At 40.5% G+C, this 12,688-nt stretch overlaps 1 long non-coding RNA gene across 1 annotated transcript in view; it reads right to left on the reverse strand.

Annotated features, from left to right (window-relative positions):
• Window positions 1-2,896: 2,896 nt before the first annotated feature.
• LOC137563621 (uncharacterized) overlaps window positions 2,897-12,688 on the reverse strand; it is a 182,084-nt gene continuing 172,292 nt past the window's right edge. The window contains exon 3 of the long non-coding RNA XR_011030390.1: window positions 2,897-3,350. This is a non-coding gene — a long non-coding RNA (uncharacterized lncRNA). The remainder of the gene's footprint in view (window positions 3,351-12,688) is intronic.

The following is a 12,688-nucleotide window of genomic DNA, read 5'->3' on the forward strand; positions in this document are numbered from 1 at the left end:
TATTTTAGTACTCAGTAAATAATCAGATGTTTCTAGCATCACAGACCGAACTTAGCTTTCATTGCAACATTTTGCTTAAAGGGGAACTTGAGCCTAAACATACATACTGTCATTAAGTTGCATTAGTTATGTTAATTAGAATAGATAGGTAATATAATCTCTTACCCACCCCATTTTAAAAGAACAGGCAAATGTTTGTGATTCATGGGGGCTGCCATCTTTGTCATGGGGGCAGCCATCTCTTTGGTTGAAAGGAGGTGACAGGGAGCATGAGACACAGTTCCAACTGTCCTGTGTCCTGATCACCCCTCCCAGCTGCACGTGCTAGGCTTCAAATGCCAAATTCAAAATGTAAAAAAAAAAGTGCACTAAAACAGCAGAATGAGAACAACATCAGAAATCCCATCATGCTTTGCACAGCATTAGGGGAAAAATGCCCGGGCAGTTTTCTTCTGTGCAGCTAAAAATGAGGCTTGTATAAGAGAAAAAAAAGTTCTGATGCTGTGAAACTGTTAAAGAAACACCAGGCCTTTCCAGTGCTGCTGAGTCAATTTTTAGTCTGGCGGTTCACTTTAAAGTGGTACTGTATTTATAACTAAGCTTGCTTAAATACCTTAACATGAGGACCTGATCAATCATTTAATAAACTTGCATAATTTAGTTGAAATCCTTTTTAGATGCAGGCATGTCAACCCCACTGTATATAGTATAAACAGTTACAGTGTGCTTAAATTAAGAGTAAAAAAAAAAAAGCTATAGCCTGTATTGGTCTCTAAGTAATCTGTCTCAAACTTTCCCCACTGCCTCTACAAGTTAAACTGTTTCTGCATACTAATAATAACTCTTTTCAAGGGCTGATAACATCTGAAAACACCATGTATAAAAAAAAATCACCTAGGGGAAAACTTTGAGGAACAAGTAAATTGAGTAGGGGCCAGAGTTTAAATTTTAATTGGGTGTTTGTAAATGGGTGTTTTAGCTACATTTGCTTTGCATTCTGTTTTTGTCCCGCTCTTCTGCTCTGCATGCCTGTGACTGAACCCTATTAAATTACAAGTAACATGTCCATTCAAACACAAATTTAATGCACAAATTAAACTGAAATGTGTAAGCCCTTAAAGTGGATGTGAGGTGAACTTTTACTCCTTGCATAATTGTGTTCCTTTCCTATTGTTTATAGGGCATTCCTCAAGCCAAATACTTTTTTGTTTTTGTTTTAATACTCGAATTCCCTATAAACTAAATAAACCACGCCCACAGGTTTTGAGAGAGCCTCGGCAGTAGCAAGGGCTCATAGGAGCTCAGTCTGGGCAGGCGGAGGAGGAGGTGTTACTTGCCATTGATTTCAGAGGCAGAGGGGAGGAGGGAGGAGCAAGGGATTAGTTTTTTTTTCTCAAGATACAGTTAAGCCTGCCTCTGTGTAATGTTTACAAACAACATGGCTGCTGTCATTGTATCACAGGAAGAAATAATCATTTTCTATTAAAGCTGTTTGCAGCTAGATTTGCTGTGTAAACTATCTAAACTTTTGTTTTATGGAGAAGAAAAATAAGAGTGATTTTTAACTTTTGGATTGCCTGGTTAGCATCCTTATTACTTGTTTACCAGATAAAAATAAATAATTAATTTTTGATTTTATTTCTAAGGGCCTGAGCCTACTAATGCAGTTGTGTCCGCTTTTCAGCGTCTGCAACATTGAAGTGCAACAGAAAAGCGGACACAACTGCATTAGGCATTGTTTCCACTATGTCCGGCATGCGTCTTGCAACAAGCAATGCCGGCACAGCTGTGATGTGTCTCGCAGCCGAATCCCTCTAGCTGCGCTATGCACGGCTATGGAATTCAGACAAGTTGTGCGATATTATGCTACAGGCCATCATATTTTTCCCCGGCCAATAATTCAGATGCTCTGCATTCACTTCAATAGGCTGCCAAATTCCATCCAAATTCATGGCGGGGAATCGGCCCGTTTTCGCACAAGTGGAAACCTAGCCTTAGTGGGCTCTCAGGCCCTGACTGTTACTCTTTAACAAGGTTTCTACTGTACTTGTTTTTAACTGATTTCTATTAACTACACACATAACTATATATACTGTACTAATGTGCTAGGTAAAGTTTTAAATAAAATTGTGACTCATCTTCTCCCTAACATGCAGTTAATTGGTTCTCACACTGTGAATTGTCCATGCTGCCCATTGTTCATGAAGTCATGATGCTGATGCCAAGTTTTCAGATGTTTCTATTTTAACCTGATATTAATGGATAATTTTGCTTGCAGCTTTGTTCTTTTTCCACCTCAGCGATCCTTAAGCAGGCTTGTCTCTCATGGTGCAGATATCAGAAGGATGAGGACTTACTCAAGGATGAAGATTAAATTATTTGCAGCTCATGTTTAACCCTGGCAACCCTGGTATATTTATGTATTTAACAATGCATACAAACAGTATACATAGTGGCAAGTGAAAACATTTTTTTTTCCCTGGAAAATTAAACATGATAAGCTGCTTGACTGACTGCTATGTACATTTTCAGCTTATAGACTGAGAAGTGAGGCAGATTTATTAAACCTAATAATTAAAAAAGAAAAAAGAGAACAGCGCTTGTATCTAAGTTTTTAATTGCTTGTATGTTTATCTATCTTTGTATAAAATTCCGTTTGTTTCAAAATAAACTAAAAGAATAAGATCATAAAATTCATATACTATGTCTCAGGAATTCCTCAAGAAACTTCTCATCTACGAACTCCTTCACGTATCTTAAAAAATTAGACAATAAGCTTCATTCATGTCCGCATACAAACTACCATGCACACAATGGAGCAACCTGAATCTCTGTAAAAAATGTTTCCCATATAAAAATCTCATAGAGAATCCATGCAAATGGGTATTCCAGGCAAGTCTTTTTATATATATGATTCAATCCCCTCCGTTTGATAGGAAAGTTTTCCCCTCAGTGAGGAGCGCTACAGTCACTTACGCGTCTTGCAGCTTTATTAATGTCCTATGCGGGCTCCGGCCGGTAGCCTCGCAAGTAAAGGTTTTTTCCTCTAGCTCCGTCTCGCCGCTTCCTCCGGTATAGCGTCCACCTGTAATCCTCTTGTGGCTTCGTTCATTCCTGCTGTGCGGCTTCCGGGTGATTGGCTAGCTGGGAGTGACATCACTTCCCTTCCGGGCTCCTGCGTCCCACTCTGCGTTCCAATGCGGCCGCTGCTATCAAAGCTTGTGTATGCGAGCCGTATGTTGCGTATTCTGTTGCAAACAGTGGAAACAACTTGATGGGTTATCAGGGAGCCCTTCTTACATCGACATGTTTCGATAGTTGACGACTATCTTCATCAGGATCATCTAAACCTAATAATTAAAAAAATAGGTGCGATAATGGAACTGTTGCTCAGATCTGAGAATTGCCTGTGTATATCCCATCCCATGTGACTGCACACAAACCAGCTGCATGTGTTGAGAATTGCCTGTGTATGTCCCATCCCATGTGACTGCACACAAACCAACTGCATGTCATGAGAATTGCGACATGTGTACGAGCCTTTAGGCTGTGTATATAAGCAAGACCTCTAGTCAGGTTACGGCTGACGACAGTTTGCGTATAAGGGTGATGTAAACAAATTTACTAGAATTCACCAGCAATTTTCCACAATTCAACATCACACCAAGGTAATTTCCACTCAGCCCCCTCCTATTGTGTTACCACGAACTCCTTTTCGATTGTAAGCCTTTGCCAGGGCCCTCCAATCATGTGTATCTGCGCACTCTGTTGACAGAACGTGAACCTAAATTACTGAGACTATTTCTTTTTTTATTTATGTATTTATATAGCTATACTCCAGTGTATGATCTGGCATTGTGTACCTTATTGCTTATTGTCTGTTGGGGCTTGACTGTAATTCTCAGAGGTAGTTTGCTGCACACCTTTTGGTCCATGCTAACCCGCCTCTAGTCGCTTATTTTTGGGCTGCTTCAGTCTCTATTTGGTAAACCAATTTCTAGAGAAATCGTTGGTCCTCATTACCACATTTCTAAATTTATTCCCTGGACAAGTTCCAACAAACATTGACCAAGTTTATATTTGTTGCTGCAAAGCAAACAATCACTAGATCCTGGAAGAAACAGTTGGTGGTTTTAGAGGCGTTCAGGGCCAGGATGACTGTCTTTATGGTTTAGGAGTGAATGGCTAGCATTGTAGAGTACAGTACAGAGCGTTATTTTTTTTTCACAAAATTTGGGACCCATGGCAAGGGTTGATTGTGCACTAATGCAGGTTGGAAGGTGTGTGTGTGTGTGTGTGTGTGTGTGTGTGTGTGTGTGTGGGGGGGGGGGGGGTGTTAAGTGGACCAATGCATTCTTAGCAGGCTTCTTCATTTATTTTTTGTTCTCTCAATCTCATTAGATGAGACATCCTGAATATTATCTTACATTAGTTTTGACAAGAGGCACAGTATAAGCATAATGAGGTGTTTTTTTCACTGACTGTATGTAATTGTGACTGTCACTTGTATGATACACAAATGTTCTACTACATTGCTATTTCCTGTTTTGTTTGAAAAGTTCAAATAAACATTCTGAAATAGAAATGACATACCAGCCCATTAGATAATGGCCCAGCACATGACCAAAGACAAATGCATCCAGTCTCTGGAAGGAGCTGTTGGATAAAAAATGAAGACAAAACTGTAGTTCTGGAACCCTGAAATACCTGTATTAGGCCTTTCCACATGGGAGGCTGAAGGTGCCTGTCAGCTGCTCCTGCGCACTGGCTGGGTGCTTGGAAACTCTTGGTATGGACGATGGACTGAGGGCCACTTGATTCACATCTAAGCATGACCACGGTGCCTTGGTGTGACATGTATTTTTTGCCACCGAAAATGGGTTTCACTACTCATGGCTGTGCACCTGGTGTTGTGCAGTAACTTACCAATCAGCATCAGTGTGTGTGAGTGTGAGAGTGTGAGAGTGTGAGAGTGTGAGAGTGTGAGAGTGTGAGAGTGTGAGAGTGTGAGAGTGTGAGAGTGTGAGAGTGTGAGAGTGTGAGAGTGTGAGAGTGTGAGAGTGTGAGAGTGTGAGAGTGTGAGTGTGACCACGGTGCCTTGGTGTGACATGTATTTTTTGCCACCGAAAATGGGTTTCACTACTCATGGCTGTGCACCTGGTGTTGTGCAGTAACTTACCAATCAGCATCAGTGTGTGAGAGTGTGAGAGTGTGAGAGTGTGAGAGTGTGAGAGTGTGAGAGTGTGAGAGTGTGAGAGTGTGAGAGTGTGAGTGTGACCACGGTGCCTTGGTGTGACATGTATTTTTTGCCACCGAAAATAGGTTTCACTACTCATGGCTGTGCACCTGGTGTTGTGCAGTAACTTACCAATCAGCATCAGTGTGAGTGTGTGTGTGTGAGAGTGTGTGTGAGAGAGAGTGTGTGTGTGTGTGTGTGTGTGTGTGTGTGTGTGTGTGTGTGTGTGTGTGTGTGTGCGCTCAAACTCAGTCTTATCACGCGAACGACAGTCTGTACACATGCCCGATTTGGCATGCGGACGACTGAACGACGGGACGTTAGAACGACCCGTCGTTCGGAAAAATCAGACGTCTGTATGGGCCTTTACTCTTATTGGAGACTGCAGGTTGATTGCAGATGGATAGGACACTTATTGCGAATGCTAGCAAAACTATGCAACTGAATGCATTCAGAGATATCAGAACTGCCTGGTTGCAGTTCAATTGCAACCAGCAGGACATGCTACAGGAGAGATCATGACAGAAATAAAGAAGAAAGACAATAAGAGTATGGCCCAAATGAGACAAGGAGTGTCTTGCATAATCACAGTAAGTGGGACATCAGGGCTACGGGGCCCAATCATTGCATTAGGGTCTTAAATTCATCAGAGTATTTGAATATTTCCCAGCTTGCCCAGTTGTAGGTGAACTGTTCTGTCTTGTCTTGAGACAGCAAAATGATTTCTTCCATTTGGGCTATTCTACACAGTCTATTCAGCCACTGAGGCACAGAGCATATACACATAGGCACAGGCCAGTACACAGTAACTTGCATGAGTCCCTCACCACTGCTAACAATGATTACATTTCAGGATATTTCATCCAAGCTTTCACAGTCACAGGAATAAATGTTTAAACAGAACAATGCTCACTACACTGAACAACTCAGGGAATGTTCAGCTTAACTGAACACATAATTGAATTAAGTCATTTTGTCAAGCTTTACCGTTTATATGCCTTCTGTCTCCTAAAGCAAATGTAGTGTTACATTTCAGGTTACTTGTAAAATCTCACTAATATTATAAATGCAAAAGTTTGGATGTTTGTTACTCAATCATGCAACAATGGCTGAATGGATTTGAATGACATTTGGCACACACATAGTGCATTACCTGGAATATCATGTAGGATACTTTTTATCCCCATAACCAAAAAGTGGGTGGAGACAAAGATAAATTTCACTGGGAAAATGTAAACTGCAGCCATTCTTACACTGTTAATGGCAGGGTTCTCAAACTTTGCACAGTTGGTCACTGGGTGAATAGGATTAATAGTCAGAAAAGTGGGAGGAGCCTACAAAAGCCAATCAAAATTCACCTATTGATTTTCAAAGGGAATATTTAATTCCTGCCATTCTTGCTTTGTTAATGGCACAAGCCTCAAACCTGGTTCAGTTGGTCATATGGGACTGGGGTTCAAATTCAGAAAAGGGGGTGGAGCCACAAACAGCCAATCAGATTTGTTTCATTTTAATGCAAATTATTGATGCCAAAGACCGCAAAGCTCACAAACTAGGTCATTGAGTATTTGTGTGTTAGGGTTAGAAAAAGTGGGCGGAGCTAACACTAGCCAAATGCATACCTGGGCAATGCCAGGCCATCAGCTAGTATAAAATAAATACTTGCTGAATTAAAGACCAGCAATAGACTCAAACACTTGTATTATATTATGCCAGCTTTCAATAACTATGAAATGTCTTTTCTTTCATCTAGAAGTCATAACCATGACCAGGGCCGGCGCTACCATAGAGGCAGAGGAGGCATCTGCCCCAGGGCCCCAGAGCTTGTAGGGGCTCCCAGTGGCTACAAGAGGAAAAATTTTTTTTTAAATCGGCCTTATAGTTTTTGAGAAAATCGATTTTAAAGTTTCAAAGGAAAAAAAATACACATTTAAAAACCTGCCAACTTTAATGGTTGATAGCAAATCCACCTTAAATGCTAGAAACCCTAAATTTGCAGGAAATGTTAAGGAGATCATTAAGAATAAGAGGAAAAAACAATTTTTCAAAAAGACGTTATAGTTTTTGAGAAAATCGATTTTAAAGTTTTGAAGGAAAAAAGTATACTTTTAAATGCGGTAAATGTCACTTTTAGTAGCAAACCTAATGGTAGTGTAATTTTACATGTATCAAAAGAAAGAGCAATACATTTCCTGATGGGGTTTCCAGGGGGTCTATACGCAGCCGCAGCGCTTTGGCCAGGGATCGCTATATAGCCGCAATATGGCTGTATGAAGATCCCTGGCATTTTTTTCTATTTTCCCAATTTTTTTTTTTATGTTTAGAGTGTGGGAATTTTTTTTTTTTTAAATTATATGGGATCCTCCCTCCTGAAACTTTTTAACCCCTTGTCCCCATGCAGGCTGGGATAGCCAGAATGTGGAGCTCCGACCGATTGGGACTTCACACCCTGACTATACCAGCTGCAAAAAAGGTCCCCTAATTTTTGTTCCGGGGTATATGTTGGGGGGGCCCCCTAGGTTTATTTTGCCCTGGGGCCCCATTGTTGCTTAAACCGGCCCTGACCATGACAATGATTTCCCTACTACTCAGGCCATGCTTAACGGAACCAGACAGAGGGTGTCTGAGACTGCTAAAAATCACTAAGACCACACTTTAAAACATGGAAACAACTGTTAAGTTGTGATGAGTCTAAGGCCCGGTTCACATTAGCGTTCCCTGTCCGGATCCGCCTGATCGGATCCGGACCGTATACTGTACAAACGGAACGTACGTTCTGCATAGCAATGCAAAGGCTATGCGGACGTTCACATGCGTACGTTCCGTACAGTACGGAGCCGGACCGGATCCGGACTCCGGACACTTTTCCAACATGCGCTATTTTTTGGTCCGCCTCATCCGGCCCACGCACCCGGATCGGAGCCTGACTGCACCATCCGGATATAGAAAACCAATGGTAAACGGAAGCACAGAACACACTGGAGACAACACCGGACGTTCTACCCCACTTCCTATGCGTATCATAGCGGCCATTTCGGATAGGGACACATGGGCCCAGCATATCTGGAGTGGAGCAGCAGTGACACACGTGCTGGAGCTGTTTTGGCAGTATGTCGGGTGTGGAGGTGAGGCCTACAGCGGAGGACCTGATTCTACAGGTGCACCAGGTGCACCTTCTGCAGACCCCAACAAATTTTAAGGTATTTTTTTTCCCCCCACGGATCCGGATGGCAGCCTGAAGCAGTCCTGATGCAAATGGACCGGATCCGGATCGGAACCGTATGATTTAAATCCGGATCAGGTCCTGATATGATCTTGATCCGGTCCGTTTGCATGCCAAAACGCAAGTGTGAATGGGGCCTAAAGATATTTTACAGTATTCATTTTTTTAATTTAAAATAACCTATTTTAATTAAACCCTTGTGTCACCTATCCCTGGCCTTAAAATTCATGGACACCTGAAATGGCTGCCACCTCAGATGATCAGATGCAATCTCTTGGGCGACAGTTTGAGGACCCAGCACTGTATAAATGCATTGCTACACTCTTGCCTATGTGTGTACAGCTCTGGGGTCTGCAAACTATGTGCCATACTGATCGCATCCAGTCACTACAGATGCACAGACTGACGATAATGGTACACTACGTATATATATCAAGTGATGAAATATGGCAATATGGTATCATTTTATTAACAGCCAAAGAATGTATTTTAAGGGAGTTTTACAATTGTGGCACTTGTCATGTGAAACATAAAAAAAATTGTAATTTTTGTGTTTACATCTAATTTTTTTATGATAAAATACCTGTAAAATTAAACAATTCTTGGGAAAAAAATATTACCCAAAGAAAGCCTAGACTGCTTAAAAAAACACATTTACTTTAGTGGCATAAGTAATAAAAAAGTTATTACTGTATCAATATTGACACAGCTGAAATGCCAAAACTGGCAGAAATCTTAAGGGGTAAAACCACAGGAATGTGAAGTGGTTGAAGTATAATTACAATACTGGTATGACAATTGATGCAGATAAAAACAGGTAATCAAAAACCATAATAGAATGCAAAAAAACTGTGCATAAGTGGATATGCACACTGAATGGGCTGATATCCACAAAAAACTGCATAGAAAAGACGTGCCAAACAAAGACAAATCATCTTATTGCTTGTACAGTTACAGCATGTAACAAAGGTGTATGTACTCTTTTAAACCAGTTCATAAACCATGATGTATAACACCTATTAGGGCAGAGAGTGGATGGAGAAACAACCACCTAACTTATTACAGAGATGGTGTTTTGGAGCAACGCTCCTTTCTTAATGAGATGATGCAGCTCAGCAACTGATAAGCGTGGGGTATGGGTCAACAGCTACGTTACCTATATGGGGGGGACATCTGGCTGCCTATCCTGGAGAGGTCATCTGGCTACCTGTGATGGAGAGGGGGGTGAGACCAACACCTGCCAATCCCCTATTACTATGCCACAGTTGCCATACAGGTTTCGTCCACTAGAGGCTTCTGCAAGCCAATCCACAGTGAGCACAGAGAACGTTTAAGATTGGTATGCCCATACATGATACAATCATTATTGTATGTACTATCAGTAAAAATGAGTGATTTTGTACTGGAAATCGAGTTTTGCTGCCACCACTCTCCAGATTGATGAGGTGGAGAGACCTCAGACTAGCTACAGGTATTCTTAAAAGTAAGAAACAGTTAATTGCAACCTAACTAGCCAAATCAGCAATTTATAAAAATAAGACAATGCGTTAGTGTGTCTCTTCTTGAGTACATAAGAGTTCTAGCATAGATAAGAATAGGCAGGTAACAAGGGCAAAGCTGGAACAATTACATTGTTAGTTTATTATAAAAACTATACACACAAATATACATTGGAGCTGGCAAATAAATATATCTGGCAGCTGAATAGATTGGTTGGATAGAATAAGTAAGAGATATGAAATAAGGTAGAATGTCAAAAAGTTCAAAACACTGTGTTGGAGTCCAGTAACCGATAAAGTCTTTGCATTGAATAATCCAAAATAGTGTCCTGTGTTGGCCTGTTGATTGATGAAATTCAATAACAAATGATAAACAAAAGGATACGGGTGGTGTTTCACCTGGCTACCTCTACTGGGTTTAGTAGTCATGTTACATAGTTACATAGTTATTTTGGTTGAAAAAAGACATACGTCCATCGAGTTCAACCAGTATAAAGTACAACACCAGCCTGCTCCCTCACATATCCCTGTTGATCCAGAGGAAGGCGAAAAAACCCTTACAAGGCATGGTCCAATTAGCCCCTAAAGGGAAAAATTCCTTCCCGACTCCAGATGGCAATCAGATAAAATCCCTGGATCAACATCATTAGGCATTACCTAGTAATTGTAGCCATGGATGTCTTTCAACGCAAGGAAAGCATCTAAGCCCCCTTTAAATGCAGGTATAGAGTTTGCCATAACGACTTCCTGTGGCAATGCATTCCACATCTTAATCACTCTTACTGTAAAGAACCCTTTCCTAAATAAATGGCTAAAACATTTTTCCTCCATGCGCAGATCATGTCCTCTAGTCCTTTGAGAAGGCCTAGGGACAAAAAGCTCATCCGCCAAGGTATTATATTGCCCTCTGATGTATTTATACATGTTAATTAGATCCCCTCTAAGGCGTCTTTTCTCTAGACTAAATAAACCCAGTTTATCTAACCTTTCTCGATAAGTGAGACCTTCCATCCCACGCATCAATTTTGTTGCTCGTCTCTGCACCTGCTCTAAAACTGCAATATCTTTTTTGTAATGTGGTGCCCAGAACTGAATTCCATATTCCAGATGTGGCCTTACTAGAGAGTTAAACAGGGGCAATATTATGCTAGCATCTCGAGTTTTTATTTCCCTTTTAATGCATCCCAAAATTTTGTTAGCTTTAGCTGCAGCTGCTTGGCATTGAGTACGATTATTTAACTTGTTGTCAATGAGTACTCCTAAGTCCTTCTCCAAGTTTGATGTCCCCAACTGTATCCCATTTATTTTGTATGGTGCTAGACCATTAGTACGTCCAAAATGCATGACCTTACATTTGTCAACATTGAATTTCATCTGCCATGTATGTGCCCATATAGCCATCCTATCCAGATCCTGTTGCAATATGACACTATCTTCCTGAGAGTTAATGATTCTGCACAATTTTGTATCACAATTTTGTATGCACAATTTTGTTAATTTGCCGTGTTGGCACTTTGTGATAAATAAGTGGGTTTGGGGTTGCAGTCTAGTCTATAAAAGCTTTGTTATCACTGCATTAGGGGGAGGACCTTGCTCTTGTGAGCTTATATAACATTTTAAATTTGTATTATAAAATATGCGCATCTAGTTTTGAAGGGACTGGGGCTTATTTATTTTATTTTTTTTAGCAAAAAGAGCAGAAACTATTTAGGAATGGTTTCTGTGAGCAAAATGTCCACTTTGACCTTTAATTTTGACACTTGTTATTAAATTAGCTCCATAATGCATAAAAAAAACTTACACTCACCAAATGCATTGAAGTCTATAAGAATAAGAAAACATTTTTACACACAAGTATATGTGCAAAAATGTATGCGCATTCATGTGAAAACACATTATTTACAAATGCAATAAGATCTACGGGCAGGAGAAAACACATTTTCATGAAAGTTCTTATTTTCACAAAAATATGTATTTTGCTAATTCCATTAAATTTCATGAAAATTTAGTCAATCAAAAATGCAAATGCAAAAGTAAGAGTTTCTGACCACAAGTAAAACTCTAGACAAAGAGTTCTTGAACTCTGTTTAGCAAGTCTCATAATTATACACCTGTAAAACCATGTAGTTGGGTGGCCCTGTTTCCTAGTTTAGCTTTCCAGATTTCTGTACCACCAGACTGCTAACTGGACAGTGCACCTGCATAGTCTCTTAAAACATTGTCCAGCGAGCTGGCAGGTAACACACATAAAATGCAGAAATGAGATAGGCAGTGAGGCATAGCACAGATGGGTAAAATGGCACACACAATGTCATGTGCATATTCAGCTATTTGCCTAGGGCTTCCACCTTAAAAGTACGCTTAATGCAGGGGTCTTCTTTCAGAATGTCGTCATTTGTGCATAACTAATGCATTTATTCATTCACTCTGACATGTTGTCTTGTTCACACAATGAAAAATGCCTTTCACATCTGGATGGTGTGAAGTTCTGAGCTGTCCCCAGGGCCCACTTACTGCAAAAGAGAAAAGAACCTTTGCTGGGAGGACATGCATTAACATATTCTAACTTGGAATCTGTTTGAACAATGTAGCCTGAATTTATGGTGGAATAATGAAGCTGTATGAAAAAGATTCCACTTAGAACAGCGGACATGAATTTTTTCAAATGATACTAATAAAATAATAAACAATATGACCTTGGGATAATGCAGGTGATAATGGTACTTCACA

Source organism: Hyperolius riggenbachi, chromosome 3, assembly GCF_040937935.1.
Source record: "Hyperolius riggenbachi isolate aHypRig1 chromosome 3, aHypRig1.pri, whole genome shotgun sequence".
Lineage (NCBI taxonomy): Eukaryota > Metazoa > Chordata > Amphibia > Anura > Hyperoliidae > Hyperolius > Hyperolius riggenbachi.